The sequence below is a fragment of the Leptonychotes weddellii genome, chromosome 9, assembly GCF_054177405.1.
Source record: "Leptonychotes weddellii isolate Sample4059 chromosome 9, ASM5417740v2, whole genome shotgun sequence".
In the NCBI taxonomy this organism is placed as follows: domain Eukaryota; kingdom Metazoa; phylum Chordata; class Mammalia; order Carnivora; family Phocidae; genus Leptonychotes; species Leptonychotes weddellii.
The window spans coordinates 6834235-6846528 of NC_138377.1; the positions used below are offsets into that span (position 1 = coordinate 6834235).

The 12294-nt window shown below is 53.2% G+C and overlaps 1 protein-coding gene and 1 long non-coding RNA gene across 2 annotated transcripts in view; both read right to left on the bottom strand.

Annotated features, from left to right (window-relative positions):
• Positions 1-12294, bottom strand: part of VRK1 (VRK serine/threonine kinase 1) — a 235210-nt gene that overhangs the window by 127930 nt on the left and 94986 nt on the right. The window lies entirely within an intron of this gene.
• On the bottom strand, positions 1142-10489 carry LOC115941722 (uncharacterized). Its single transcript, XR_004076451.2, has 3 exons — positions 10420-10489; positions 9931-10261; positions 1142-1605 (listed from the first exon to the last, which is right to left on the bottom strand). It is a non-coding gene; the product is annotated as an uncharacterized LOC115941722 (long non-coding RNA).

Here is a 12294-nt window from a genome sequence, read left to right on the forward strand (position 1 = left end):
CCAGGGCCTTAATCCCTTGGGCATCTTGCTTCAGATGTCACACCGTGTGTAGCGGGGAGGAGGGAGGTGGCCTTGGGAGGGGAGTGGGGGGGGCAGGGGGCCTCACCTTTTGCTTTCTCTAAGTGTGTACTGTTCGAATACTATACGTTAAGAATACAGCCATGATTCATGTATTAAGATACATCAGCTGGATGCATAAAGAGGCTGGAAAGCTTTCATGCACCGAAACTGTGGGCAGGCACTCTACCCCTTCACTCCCGTGTGGGCACGTGGGCACACGTTGCCCCCCGTCACCCCCCACCCTGCTCTGCTCCGTGGTCTCCTCATCTGTCCCACCAGCAGTGTCCCAAGCCCCTTGGAACTCAAAGAGTCCCCAGTTCTCTGTTTGCAGTGACAAAAGGAAAGATTCATTTCCCTTCCTTTGGGTGGGATCTTGAGGACCACGGCATGGAGACCCAACCAGTTGCTTTGCTGTGGAGAAAACAGAATGAGGAAAAAAAAAAAATCAACCCCTCTCATCACGTGACTCCCAGAGCCCACCCAATACCCAGAACCCCCAAAGTGCCCCCTTCTGCAGGAAGAAGGCTGCTTCCTCCCCTCAGTAGACTTTTAAAATAGTCGATGTGCAAAAAGATTTTCTGAGACTTTGAGAGGGATTTTTTAGTACCCTGCTCTGTAATATCCAGGAGGTGTTTAATAAACATGATATGCAGCAGTTGCTAAGAGAATCTGATTTATGTACAAAAGCAATGCAAAGCAACTGCGCATCGGGGTTGTGTCCTTTTCTTTGACTGTGAATCCTGATATTCTTAGGGAAGCAGTTGGGCTGAACTTTATTTATAATCAGCTTACAGCATGGATAGCTGTACTGTAAGTGCTTCTCAAATTACATAGCAAATCTTGTTGTCTCCTTCGGCAAATAAGAGGCCCACATCATAAGCTTTAATTGTAATACAGGTCACTGTCAAGGGTAAAATATTTTCCAAACGCTTCTGATTAGTGAAATCATATATGGCTGAGGCAGGGGCTGGGGCCACAGCCTCCGCACCTGAGGACAGCTCAGAAAGCAGCCAATAAATAAATTGACGTTAAGGAAATCTCATTACGAAAAAAATTTAATTTTTCTACAGTCGCATTGAAGGGTTCACCAAGACTCATGGATCGCTTGCTCTAAGGAGCTTCTCTCCAAAATGAGTCCTAAGTATATTCCAGGAAATTTGAGTCAGGGAGGAAGGCTCGTTTCAGTAGCTGAGAGAAAGAGATCAGAGCAGATGGGCAAGACCAGTTTCCCAGAAACTCAAGCAGGACACGGGACAAGACTTCGAGGCTTTCTCCCTTTGCTACGGCTGTCCGGCAGAGGGAAACCACAGAGCGATTTCTCGGTTGTCCGTCTAAAACCCCTCTCCATGGGAGCCTCTGCAGAAGGATCCCAAAAGTGCCGAAACACCTTTCTAAATCGTTCTCACAATTCATCATTAACACCCGATGGATCTGAATCAAAGGAGCCTGCTTTTTCAGTGCCCTTTTAAAATCTCCGTGACCTGGCTTTCTCATTCTGTGAAATCAGATGGAAGGGACCTCAGATCAACCGTTGTTAGCTGAAGCCTGTATGGGAACAAGGGACAAGCTGGATCATTCCCGGCATCAGGCACATCCTGGGAAATGCATAAAATTCCCAATCAAATTTAAAATACACATATCCCCTTTCTCTTTTCTTCATCTTCAAATGTCCAGTTTTCAACTCCTCCACCCCACCTCCTCTGCTTCTTTGCCCCTTTCTAGAAATGACAAGCAGATACCTTTCCCCATCCCCATTTCGGTCAGCCTCAGCATAGCCCCCGTGCATACGGCCCCAGTTAGTACTTGGGTGTGGGTGCATACGGAGGGGTTCTCCGGGTGCCTTAAATCCATTCATTCATTCCTCCAAGTCAAATATTTATCAAACACCTAATATATACCAGGCATCGTACTAGGTGTCTCTAGCCACAAAAGTGGCTGAGACAGAAGGGATAGACGCAATTTATAGTTTCATGAGGTGAAAGAAACCAAAACAAAATAAAAAGCTAAGTATGAATGGGGATGATCTCTGTGAAGGAAGCAGCTTTAAGGGAAACAGAGGATCGCCGGTGGTCCAGGAGGGTCTCTTGGCAACCTGGAGGTCAGGAGTCTGTGTGCAGAGGTGGGGCTGGAGCCCTCCATGGAAACTCAGCAAGACTGCTAACACACGTGTGATGCCTCACGCTGTGCGGACCTGGCGGTTTGCAGGGAGTGCGGGTGCTGTGCAGTCTCCCCGCATCCTTTCTGAACCCCGGGACTCAGGTGAGCAGAGCGGAGGAGAATGTATTATCCCCTTTCCCAGAAGAAGAAAAGGAGGCTGACAGGGTAGGAGGCCTGCTGGAAATCCCTCAAGCGGTGAGCAGGGGCTCCTCGCCACTGTTCTGCCCCCACCACAGATGCTAGAGCCTTGAGATGTGTTCGGTCTCATCCCCGGGATGACCACGGCAGGGGTTATACCAGGGCAGGGTACCCTACAAGTGTACCCTTGTGCAGTGACCAGCCTGAACCACTGTACGTGGCAGCCCCGGACAGGAGGGTCTCTTCGGGCATCTGAACCATGCTGCTGCACTCATCCTCTGTTGCTTTCACCCTGTGACTCCACCTGCCCTTCCCATATGCTTCCCACCCTGTCTTCCTCTTTGTTCCATACACATCAGCCTCCTCCATGCAAGTGGGCCTAGGAAAATGTGTTTCTCTTGCTTCTTCTGACTTCCGACTTCTACTCAGCTTCTTAGTTTTCTTGATCCTAATCCAAGACACCTCTCCCTGTGAAGCATGCCTGACTCTCCCTTCCATGTTGCTAAAACCCTTTCTCAAATCTTCCCGTAGCCTCTTGGACTCCCCTCCCTTCCTGTCTCTAGTCAGCCATCAGAGTAATATTTAAAGGGTGCAAATCACATCATACCACTCCCCTACCTAAAAACTATTCTGAAGTTTTCCATGGCTACTAGGACACAAATCACATCCTCACAGTGGCTTCCAAGAATTTGTTTCATGTGGCCTCAGCTTGCCCGCATAACCTCGCTTGATGCCATGCTCTCCTCTAGGTCTGTGTCTAGTTTCTTGAATTCACAACTTCTTCCTGCCCCAGGGCCTTTACACATACTGCTCCCTCTGCCAGAAATGCAGAAGGAACGTTCCTGACTTGATTGACATATGGGTTTCCTGTTTTGCTCTCTTGAAATAAAAGCTAATACTTAGTAAATGATGTATGCTTCACACTTCGCTCTAAAATCTTTTTGTGTGCACTTATTTAGTCCCCACACAGATACCATGAGGGAGATACTATTCGTCCTCTCACTTTAAAGACCCAGACTGGGAGGCCCTGAGAGGTTGAACACTTTGCCCAGAGACACACAACTAATTAGATCTAGGATTGAAATCCAGGTCAGTGTGATCTCAGAACCCCCAGACTGTCTACTTTTCTGAACCTGCGGGGAAGCTTTCTATTTCCAATAGACCGTGTGCCGCCTTGCCTTATTTTTGTAGATCTAACATAGAAGAAAAAAAAAAAAAGCACCTGGAACATGCAAAGTACTCAACAAATATTGACTGTGCAGATCCAGGAGCCGGAAGTAGCTGGAGAACAGACGGAGCCAGGCCTGGTGCATTCCCTACGAGACCACACGCAGACCTGGGCTGTGGACGATCATTGTCATGGTTTCCTGCGGCTGTCCTTTTGCAGCTTCTGAAGCTCTGTTCCTTGCATTCCTTGGCTCCCGGCCCCTTCCTCCATCTTCCCAGCCAGCATCGTGGCATCTGGCTTTAGTCGCTGTTCTATCTTCTTCCGTGCAAACTCCCCTCTGCCTCCCATTGTAAGAACACTCGTGATTACATTTAGGACCCACCCAGATGGTCCAGGATGATCTCTCCATCTCAAGGTCTTTAACTTAATCACATAGACAATGCCCCCTTTGCTGTGTATGGTGGCATATTCACAGATCCTGGGGATTGGGGCCTGGCTATCTTCGGGGACCATTAGTCAGCCGGCCTCAATACTAATAGCTATGAACCAAAAGCTAGTAGTCATCTGGCCGCCTAGAGCTTCACGTGGCTCCCAGCTGACCTCACGATAGCGTTACCAGACAGATACTCGAAGCACCACTCGGTTCTCAAGTGAGGAGACCAGGGCTTAGTAAGAGGCAGAGTCAGGATTCGAACCCAGGCCCCCAGGGCTCAGAGCCTTGTAAATAACCCTATGGCGCCTCTGAGTTCAGTGGGCTCCTCAGGAGAGCAGGTGACAGACAGAAGCCCCGAAGTACACATGCCCCGTAGCTTCATGGAAAACCCCACAACAGGCTCCAGAGTGAGGCATCCCGGCCTTGGCATTGGTGGCGACCCCTGTGCCCTGGAGCCCGGGCACCTGCAGGTCAGGCGGGTGGGAGACCCCGCTGGCCCCGCCACATGGTGGTGTCACTCAGCGCCCGCAGCTTTATGGCCTCACGCCCAGCAGGCCTCCGTTCCCGCCAGCCACTCGGACTCCGGAGCCCTGCACCTCGTTAATGTATTATTTATTTTATTACCTCATTGTGGAAGTTGGTGTTTATAATTCGCTACTTTGTATAATGGCCTTCTAATGCACACAGTGCTAAATAATTTAACGATGTCTTGCCACGGCCCCCCAGGAGCCCAATTCCTTCATCCTGCTAACTAGGTCAATGGTTTAAGTCCGGTCCCGACGTTTTCCTTTCCTGGTGAGCATCCCGGTGGAGTGGGTGTCACCGAGAGGCATGTCGGGACCAGGGGTGACTAGCATGCCAGCATCTGGATCGTAGGGGTGTTGCCCATCCCCTTCGCCTTGAGGGCAGAGAACATGTCTGATGGGCTGAATTCCCTGAAGACTCCACATCCTGATCCCTGGAACCTGTGGGTATGTCTCCTTGCACGTAAAAAGAGACTTTGCAGGTGCGATTGAGTTAAGGACATTGAGGGGGGAGGGTATCCTGGATTATCTGAGTGGGCCCAGTGTCATCACGAGGGTCCTTGTTGTGTGAGAGGCAGGGTCCTTGTAGAGGATCCAAGCAGAGAGAAGAGAAGGCAGTGTGAAGCCCCTCAGAGAGATCTGGAAATATTACACATCTGGCTTGAAGCTGAAAGCCAAGGAATTCAGGTGGCCTCTAGAAGCTGGGAAAGGCAGGAAACAGTTCTCCCTAGAGCCTCCAAAAAGGAACCTGCCCTGCTGACCCTTTGATTTTCACCCCATATCCAGTTCCTGGCTTCCAGAACTATCAAAGAATAAAGTTGTGTGTTGTCTACAGCCAGCAAACTTGTGATTTGTTCTAGCAACCGTAGGAAACAAATACACCGTGTCGTGTGTGTGTGTGTTTCCACCTAACACAGAGCTTGGCACACGGCAGGAAAGGCTGCTGGAGCGACGAGATGAGCTCCAGCATGGATCGGTGCGGGCGGAGGGTTGATGGAAGGCTACCCAATGACCCGTGAATATGGACACAGCATCCAGACCCACTGACACCAGCTTGGCAAAATCTGGGCCAGATTCCTAAGCCTCGGCCAAATGGGGTTGGCAGGCAAATGGAGCCCACAGAAACCCCAGACCTCCACTACAGCTAATGGGCTTCATGTCCTCTCCTGCCAAGCTTTTGGCTGGTGAAATGTACAACCACTGCTCATAGTCAGACCTGCTTTGTCGGCCCCAGAGGCCCCACCCCAGCCAGACCCTGCAGGTAGGCTGCACAGGTTCAATCATCCCCGTAACAGATAAGGAAAGCGGAGCCGGGAGAGGTGAGAAGACTTCTCCTGGGGGGGTTCTGCGAGCCGGGGGCAGGCCTGGCATGCCTGGAGTCCCACGACCCCTCGTGACACCAAGCTGCTGGGGCGTGCCGAGCTCCAGATACATCTTCTCTCCTCTTACAGGGGTCCTGATTCACCCTGTCAGGCAGCAGGGAAAGGATCCAAGTAGGTCCCTAATTTGATAAACCGGCTCCTGAATAACGGATTGCTTTTCCATATGAGCGATAGGTGAGGGAGGCAAATGCCTTTTCCTTTCCCATCCATCATCTGGCCTCTGGTCCGCGGGACTTCCCGCAAGCACCCATGTGCTCCACCTACAAGAAAATCAAACATGTGGAACGTCAAGTTCCTGGCCCTGGGGCCCCGCTGTCTGCAGGGTAAGCTGACCAAGGGCCAGGAAAGCCGGAATCCCAGAGCAGAGGCCATGAGACCTTCGGCGTTATTTCTCCTGTCCTCCCTTGGTGCATGGCTTGCTTGGGGTGGGGGGGGGGCGCAGACAGAAGGAGAGAACATTAAAGCTGGTGTGATCCCCAAAGAAATGAGCCGCGGCCTGCCCCTCCCCCACTGCGATGACACAGTAGGTCGAGGAAAAGGCTCCAATTTGCTTGTGGAATTTTCCCGTGAGACCCATGCTCCCAAATGCAAAAGGCATGGCACATCCCTGAATGCATTGTGAGGAGCCTGTGTTCCAGAGACACAAGGGCCCATCCTCTGCCAGAATGTTGCTGGTATGGCTCATGGATGTCGTATTGTTAAGGTTCGATGGTGGGTTTGTACCCACCCCTTCCTTCATCTGGTCAGGCCACATCCATGCCCTGCGAGCCTAGCGGTGCCGGGCGTGAGTGACCCCCACACCCCTGACCACCAAGGAGCTCAAACTCTGCATGGGGAGACTGCCGTCTGCACACAGCCACAGGGTCGACACTCGGTGCCAGGGTCCAGGGGAGCTCAAGGGGCAGGGGCGTGGAGAGGACCCAGCCAGCCAGAGAGGCATCGGGGCAATGGGACGCCTGCTCCCAGTCCTGAACAAGTAGGAGCTCATCAGGCCAAGCAGGTGGCAAGATTGCTGCCATTAATCAGGAGCCCAGAACTGAGGGAACATAAAATGTGCTCCTGGAAGGCATCCTCCTGGCTAAATAAGTGGACAACTTGCAACTTAAATGTCATGTGGTTTGAGCAAGCGGGGAGTCAGGGCTCTTTCAACAAGAGCTAGTGTTAGGGGCACCTGGGTGGCTCAGTCAGTTAAGGGTCTGCCTTCGGCTCAGGTCGTGATCCCGGGGTCCTAGGATCAAGCCCCGCATCGGGCTCCCTGCTCAGCCAGGAAACCTGCTTCTCCCTCTCCCTCTGCCGCTCCCCCTGCTTGTGCTCTCTCTCTCCTTCTTTCTCTCCCTGTGACGACACATAAATAAATAAAATCTTTAAAAATAAAAGAAACGCTAGTGTTTATTGAGCCCATGCTTGCAACAAGCCTTGACTGGACTTTGGGGACATGGCAATGGCCCAGGAGCCATCAGCCCTGCCGGGAGGGGTAAGTGGTGGGGGAGCAGACCCACAGGTATTGCTGAAGGTATTTACCAAGGACCCATGCTGTGTGCGTGCTCAGTGTCCCTTCTCCTGGGAGCAGATCTGTGCTCAGGCTTTTTAGAAGATTTTATAAGGAGAAGAGCTTGTGGGCGACCAACAGGGTGATGGTGGCGGGAATTAACCTAACAGACCCCAACGGGATGGTGACTCTCAGCGAGTGAGTTGGGGTTACTTGGTCATATGCTGTGTTTCCTCAAGAGGTTCACCCAGCGCACCTCCACCCTGTTCAAGAAGCACAGATTTCTCTTTTTAATAATAAAGTGCTATAATAATTACTACCACCACCCTTACTGAAACTAGGAACCCTTACTAAATGCTCAGTTTGTACACGGTATTATGCTAATGCACTTTATCACATTGAATTCTTACACGGCTCTGGGAGTCAAGTAGCGTTTTCTTTATTTTATAGAAGTGGCTGAGGTTCAGAGAGTTAGACCCAAAGCCAACAGCTAGTGATGGAGTCGGGACTCAAATCCAGGTCTCCCAGGAGTGTTATATGAGGATTAGTCAAGGCATGAGCCAAGACCTCGTGCAGCAGACTCACCTGGGCTGCCTATTAAAAATGCAGATTCCTGGCTCGGCCTCTGACCTCAAGAATCAGAATCTGGGGTTGCAGAAATGAGAAGAATCTAGATTTGCTTAAAACACTCCCCACCCCTCCCCGCCATCATCCTGCGGCACACCAGTCTGAGAACCACCTTTCTGTCTATAACAGGCAAGTCAACTCCTTCACTATAAATTCATGCTGCCCCCACCCCCACTCCCACCCCCAATGGCCACTGATGGGGTGTTCGGTGGTTCTGTTTCCAGAAGAAGGGCCCGGTTCTGCATGAAGCAATCCACATTTGTAATCACCAGGATGCCCTAGGTTCTGCGGCTGTCATAGGCAACCTTGAGATCTCGGTTGCTCGATAGGACGTGGCTATTCCCACTCGAGCTAAGTGTCCCCGGCAGGGCCCCCCGCTTCACACAGTCGCTCGGGGACGCAGGGTGATGTGGCTCTGCCATCTCGTAGCCACACCACCTCTGCGTGTGGCCTCTCAGTCATGGCAGCGAGAACAGAAAGTGCTGGAGGGGCTCCTCGCTAGCAGTTAAATGCTGCAGATAGGAGGAGACGTGTGTCACTCCCTCTCACAGCCTACTGGCCAGAACTGGTCCCCCGGCCTCTCTAGTGGCAGGGGGCAGGAAGCGGGGCCCTCCCAGGTGCCCAGAGGGAGAAGAGAACCAGACGTGGCGGGGCGGGGGGTCCTCTGGCACATCTGCTCAAATTGTCCCTCTCATGGACGCCACTGAGTTCAGAGATGTGTGATCACAGACAACCCTCTGTCCTTGGAAAGGTGACTCTCAGGAAAGGCGCACGAAGGGTCTGATTTGTTCCCGTGGGCCAGAAAGGGCAAATCTCAAGGGAGGAAGAAACAGAATGAGAGGCAGGGCCATGCCTGGGAAGGAGGACCGAGCCTGGGCGTCAAGAGACCCAGCTTTTCATCCTGCTCCTGACTTGATTCTGTGGGACCTCGGGCAAGTCACTTAAGCTTCCTGACCCCCTTCCCCTGCCTCTTGGCACAGAGTGGGCAGGCTGGAGGAGTGGGAGGCCTGGCAGCTCAATGGACCGTGCCCTCTGACCTCAGGCCCACCCCCAACTCTTGGGCGTGGAGGAGGTTTTCCACCCAAGAAACCCCGATAGGCAGAGCAGCTCACGAAGGACACCGCGCAGAGGTTGGCCCACCCGCGAGCCAGCCCAGCCAGCACCGATGGAGGCTACCAGGTGCCTCTCCAAGTCCCATCTGAGCACCCAGACAGGAGTGGCCCCAGTGAAAAGAAAGCCGTTTGTCCACAGTTCCATGTCCCCACAAGTGCCACGTCCACTTTCCCTGGGGGGCCTTTAGCAATACCTCGAGAAGGCTCACATGTGGAGACTCCCAGAACTCTAACTCTTAAATAAATGCCCAAAGGACCACCTCCAGGGTATTCCCAGTGCAGCAGAGACCTGACAGAGCCAACAGGGGTCTGGAGGAAGGGCCGGCACCCCTCGACTCCCTCCCCGGCTCCTGACGAGACCTGACCAGAGGGGGGCCGGCTCCTGCGGGGACCTCAGCCTCTCCCTGGTGCACGGTCCCCTGGCCACCCGGGTGGACACCCTTTGCAACAGGCCAATGAGAAGATCCCAGAAGGCCAGTGAGAACCAGGGTCACATGGCAGAAGTTCCATCTCCCATATGTCTCCTTCCTTCCCTTCAGTCCCTAGACTGGGATTATGCAAGTGTGCAGAAAAATGTGACTTCATTTGTTTTCGATAACTGCTTTCATCTCACTCTCCGCCCCAAGTCTTGTGACAGCAGGGACCCCAATTTTGCCATCGAGGCTACCCGGTCATTTCCAGGCGAAAGCTTAGTGTCTTTCAGGACTTCTTGCCCATTTTCAAGGATCCTCCCTTATTCCTTCCCATGGTGGAGTCTGGGGTCAAGGGGTCCACGCAGTGCTGGGGGCAGAGTGATGCCTCATGAGGCCCCCACTGACCTCTAGTCAGGCCGTTACTCACCCCTGGTCCTTCCATGTCCCCTGATGAGTAGCATGGCCATTGGGTCTCTGGGCATCCTGCTTTGGCGTCTGCTGGTCCTTGGAGCATTGTGCTGTGCCCACTGGTTCTGGTTCCAAGAGTCCACACCATGTGGCCTCCTCGTCCAACTCAGGTCACTGATAGACTCCGGCCCTTCTGGGCTTCCCAGAGCCTGCAGACTCTCTGGGCACCTTGCCAGAGATGGTGGGCCCGGCGAGCTGCCTCAGGCCCACTAACCAGACCTCTTCCCTTGGCCGTATCTCTCCAACACTCTGCATCCACCTTCTGCTCCGGGGGGTTCTCCACATTGAGCCTAGAAAACATGGAAGGAGCTCCCTGTTTGGGTTCTGACCCTGGGAAGTGAGGGGCAACTCACATTGGCCCTCTCCCCTCTCTTCCTCCCCACCAGGACCCTCATCCCAACCCTGAACGTCCTCCCTTCCCATGTGGCAGAAACTGCCCCTCTCCCACCTTATGGATCACCCTCCCGCCAGTCCTCCAAGCTTCGGCTCTTGAGATGTGAAACCCAGCTCTGGAGGCGTTCTGAGAAAATAGCTTTTCTCTTCAGAAAGCCTGGCTTGCAAGAACATTACCTCACAATGAGTTCTTATTTTTAAAGGCCAGTTGAAACTCAAAGTAGAGCAACACTCCTTTGTTCTAGGCAGTACCAGCCCTCGCTTCCCTGGAGTGAAAACCTCATGGCCTCATCTTCAAGTTCAAGGGTCCTGCGAGGGATTGAGGAGGTGGGAGGAGAATCTGAATTACCAAGAAGACAAAACAGAAGTGATATTTCAAAGTAGTGTTTTGCCTTCCTTCCTTCCCTCTGTCTTCCCTTTCTTCTTTTCCTTAGTTGGACATTGGTTTACTTCCACCTACATCCTGGACTTGGTCACGCAGCATTCTGGGCATGCAGTGATGAGAAAGACCGGTCCTTTCCTTCAGGAGCTGGCAGTTCATGGGGCACCTGGGTGGCTCAGTCGGTTAAGCGCCTGCCTTCGGCTCAGGTCATGATCCCGGGGTCCTGGGATGGAGTCTCACATCGGGCTCCCTGCTCAGCGGGGAGCCTGCTTCTCCCTCTCCCTCTGCCACTCCCCCACTGTTTGTGCTCTCTCTCTCTCTCAGAAATTAATAAATAAAATCTAAAAAAAAAAAAAAAAAGGAGCTACCACTTCAGAGGGAGTAGGCTGACCTGGTCACCTGGGGCTGAGGGGTTTCTAGGGCCCTAAGGCTTTTGGTGCTAAAACCAGGACAGTCCCAGGGTTGGTTACTCTGAGAGAGACTTGATGGTGTCGTATAAGAAGGCCATGAGAGATTCATGCCACTGCAGAAAGAGTCTCATTGAACTGGGGAAAATCCGGTGATGCTTCATGGAAGAGGCAGCAGGTACCAGTAACGGTAACCGCCAAAGCCGGTGTGTGCTCCGTGAGCATTACCCCATCCAAGGCTCACAGCTCACCCCTGGAGCCAGAACCATTACTGCTGCCGTTTGGTCCAGGGGAAACAGGCTTCGAGAGGAAGGGACTGGCCCATTGGGGAGAACGGGACCCCATCCAGAACACGGGCTGTGGCCTTCACCACCTCCACCTGCAGGGTCTCGGGATGAGCAGGAGTGTGGTGGGTGGGGAATGAGCGGGGCTTGTCGGAGGAGCAGAAGGGAATCAGAGGCCCCGGGAGAGGGCTCTGCGGACGACCTGGGGCAGGAAGCCGGCATTTTGTTCCTGAGTGTGAAGGCCTTTGCGTGCCGTGCTAAGGAGTTTGGACCCCATGGACGGTCAACAAAGGTTTCCGAGTAAGGTGAGCGTGGGCCGGGATGAGAGGGAAACCAGAAAAGCCTGCTTGGTTGGAGGAAAGAGGGGATCCCACGGGCCCTGTCGTCTGAGCTCGCTGGCCGAGAGGGGACTCAGAGCGCCCAGCGAACTCCTGAAGCCCGGGGGCCTGGGGCTCACAGCTGAGAGTGAGCGCCCCCCGTGCCTCCCTTATGTGCCAGGGGGGCTTGGAGTGTTTGTGACACTGCCTGTGGGTGTTAGAGCAGACTCCAGCCCAGGCCCATCTGGCCACCTGAATTCAAAGCCCCTGTTCAGGGATGCAGAGAAGCCACGGGGACAAAGAGGAGCATATTAGTTTCCTATCACTGCTGTTAACACATATGCACAGTTCAGTGGCTTAAAACCACACACTTAGTCTCCCCGGTTCTGGAGGTCAGACGTCTAAGATGGGTTGGCAGGGCTGGCTCCTCTGGAAGGCTCTAGGGAGGAATCCATTTACTTGCCTTTTCTAGCTCCTGCAAGTGGCCCACACTCCTTGGCTCATGGCCCCTTGGCTCACGGTCCCATCCTCACCTCACTC